The 3,582-nt window shown below is 39.4% G+C and overlaps 1 non-coding gene across 1 annotated transcript; it reads left to right on the top strand.

The window, feature by feature from the left end:
- Positions 1-280: 280 nt before the first annotated feature.
- Positions 281-405, top strand: LOC115845772 (U6atac minor spliceosomal RNA). The gene has a single exon (XR_004036645.1). It is a non-coding gene; the product is annotated as a U6atac minor spliceosomal RNA (small nuclear RNA).
- Positions 406-3,582: the final 3,177 nt, after the last annotated feature.

Raw genomic sequence — 3,582 nt, 5'->3', positions numbered from 1 at the left:
GTATACCTAACCTCTAAAATGTATCATTTTTGGATTTTTTTCTGACTCTAAGCATATTTTTAAAATGTGAATACTGTTTATTGATGGTATGATTTTATGTAATAAAACATAATTATGCAATATTTACTTGAGGGTTGTAACCCAAAGTCTCATTCCCAAGGAAATCAGAAGCAAAATAAATTAGAGCAATAAAACACATGTCCTCACTATAAATCTAGGGATCATTCTGCAACATTGAACAGAAGATAAGCAAACAAACTTGTTTTAAAATTAGATTTTAGTATTGTGTGAAAGGAAAGAACATTAGCACTCCCCTTGACAAGGATGGAAAGGCCCTTGGGCCTGACAATATGCATATGGTTAAGGCATTGCCACCTACTTCATGGCATCAAGCACTGTTTTTATTGGGATTGACAGATACACAGTACTATATATAAAATAGATAATTAATATGGGCCTACTGTATAGCACAGGGAACTCGACTCAATGTTCTGTAATGACCTATATGGGAAAAGAATCTAAAAAAGAGTGGGGCTTTCCTGGTAGCACAGTGGTTGGGAGTCCACCTGCCGATGCAGGGGACGCGGGTTCGTGCCCCGGTCCGGGGGGATCCCACATGCTGTGGAGCGGCTGGGCCCGTGAGCCATGGCCGCTGAGCCTGTGTGTCCAGAGCCTGTGCTCTGCAGCGGGAGGGGCCACAGTGGTGGGAGGCCCGCGTACCGGGGGAAAAAAAAAAAAAAAAAGAGTGGATATATGTATAACTGATCCACTTTGTTGTGCAGCAGAAACTAACAGAACATTGTAAATCAACTATACTCCAATAAAAATTAAAAAAAAAAATCCCAAACCATCCTCGACAGTTAAATAAATGAAAAATGAATCTTTAAAACAGATAAACAAATTAGATTTTTAACTAAAAAAGTATAATAATAACTTGTAAAGATTCTGAATTATCTACAGGATTGTGACTTATTTGATAAATGTGTAAGAGTTCTTTTACCTGGAGAAAGAAAAGCAAAAGCAAAATGTTTATGGTGTGTGTGTGTGTGTGTGTGTGTGTGTGTGTTTTGAAGAGTGGCTATGAGGAATCTTGAAACACTAAAATCAATGGCTCAAGCTGAAAGACAATGAATATTGTTCCCATTGGGAAATAGGAAGATTCATACTGAGTAATGAGTGAGTTTTCTTCTTATCCAAAGAGCTGGAATTTATACCTCCTTAATTATCTGTACATCTTTTAGATGTTAGGAAGTAAAACAGGCAAGAACAGAACATAATCAAGAATTCTATTTTGGTGCAGTTTATATCCATTATATCTCTTAAATATTCAAAAGGGCATCCAAGTAAACAGTGGAATATATGAATCAGAAATTCTGTGGTGAACTCAGGGTGAAAATACAAATTTAGGAGCTATTGGCATATGTATGATATTTATGACCAGTGGACTAAAAATAAGTCATCTTGGAAAAAGTAAAGATAAGTATGAATGTATTATTTATTTATTTATTTATTTTTGGCTGTATTGGGTCTTCGTTGCTGCGTGTGTGGGATCTTTCCAGACCCGGGCTCGAACCCATGTTCCCTACATTGGCAGGCAGATTCTTAACCACTGTGCCACCAGGGAAGCCCTGTGAGTGTATTTTAGATTAAACTTGTTTTGTTGAGCACATTTATCTCTATTTTCTCTTAAAGCCCCACTAAATAAGGGTAACATAATTAAAACTCTCTCTCCCTACTAATGCTATCAAGAGATAAAATAGCAAGCAGCAAGTGCAAGTGTAGTCAATAATTTTTGGAAGCTAGAAAGCACATGAAGGAGGTAGGAGGACTGGGAAACTGGATACCAAGTGCCTGAAGGGTGAGGCCAATAAGAACAATTTATTCCTCTGGAAAACTCTAGGAAGGCTTAAATATCAGAGGAACTATTTACTGCAAAATTTACAGGTGAGGTAGGGAGTTGAAAATAAGAAGATTGGTGGAATTCTTCAGGATAGGAGAGGAATCAGAACTTCAAATCCCCTTCCTCAGCCTGTTCTAGAAAAGTTTAACCAGGAAACTATGTAGATCATAGAGAGTTAAAGAAGGGTTTGGTTAGTACCATACTATCTTGCATTTCAGAAGCTGAGAAACTAGAAACTACCTTTGCTAGACTCCCTTGCAGCTGAGGCTCAATGTAAAGGCCACACTTATACCGCTTCTTCACCTCTGATGACACACATCAGCAAGGAGGAGTAGGGATTCTCCAAGACTGTTAACAAGGTTCCATGTCCAGTCACTAGCTGTGTGAGTGTCAAAAGACAAGCAGCAGATCATACAAATTTGCCATGTTTATCTAGCAGGTATGGTTTGTTCTAGAATCAACAGTGAGGTGGCCTCTTGATTCTTGCTTCTTGATATCACAATATATTCTCTGGGCTCTGGTTTCCTGATCTCAGGAATGTTGGTAAGAGAGATTATTCCTGGGATCAACAGCGCCAGTTACAATTCCCTGATTCCTGACCTTCTTAAGCATGACAGTGATTGTGGGTCCTTTCACAGGCCAGTTCTAGAGTGTTTTTCTGGGGATAATTTTTGAGAACCCTACCTGGAACTACTTCTCCAATCTTCCCAATGTCTTTTTCTAACATAAAACTTGCTGTGTTAAATTCCCTCAGTTTAAAATGGCCAGGGTGATTTCCCTTACAGGTACAATAGATGGAAAGCAGCCATACTTGCAAGAGGAGGATTAGAAAATGTCTACATATAGGAGGATGAGACTCCCATTCTTACCACATTTGTTCCATATCTTTCCAAGTATGATGGAAGCCCACAAAACCCTCCTTCCTAAATGCACACGTATACATACACTGTGTGCATACACACAGACGCACATACATAAACATACACGGTTATGTTTGTTTTCTGACAGACTACCTTACAGATAGGCTCCCAGTTAATGGTCCATGCACATACAGAATGCAACTGGTTTTTAGTAACTTACCCTTCCAAATATTTGAGCAAGCCTTCTACATATAAGACAGACATTTAAAAAAAAGAGAAGAAAAAGAGGAAGGAAGGAAGGGAGGGAGGGAGGGAAGAAAGGAAAGAAAGACACGATATGTGACTCAGAAGAAAATTTCAAAACTATAATTAAAAGTTGTAAGCAAAGAGAAGAGGGTCCAGGCTATCCTCTAGGTAATCAATGTTTAGAGGAGGTTGTCAAAAGAAGCAGCCATCAAAGAACACTCTGAAGGAGTAAGCATTAACTGAGGAGGAACTTTAAGAAAGCCTGATGTCAAAAATGTGGAGCAGAGATTTCTGTGTTCACCAAAACACATCTTATTTTCCTTCTGGGCACCACGTAGAGCACATTTCCCTGCATCCTTGCAGTTCACAGTGACTGTGCTGTACACACACAGTGGCATGTGGTCTGGGAATCAGCCCCCATGGAAAGCCTTTCCTGCATGTTTCCATGCTCTCTCTTCTCCCTTATCTGGGGCCTTTTTTCTGAGCACTGACATCTAGAATGGGTCCCTGGATGACTGTGTGGAGTAGAGGCTCTTCCCTTCTCTCACCACCATTGAGAATTTATGCAAACAAGAA

Source organism: Globicephala melas, chromosome 16 (genome assembly GCF_963455315.2).
Source record: "Globicephala melas chromosome 16, mGloMel1.2, whole genome shotgun sequence".
NCBI lineage: Eukaryota > Metazoa > Chordata > Mammalia > Artiodactyla > Delphinidae > Globicephala > Globicephala melas.
This window is presented reverse-complemented; position numbering and strand designations above follow the sequence as displayed.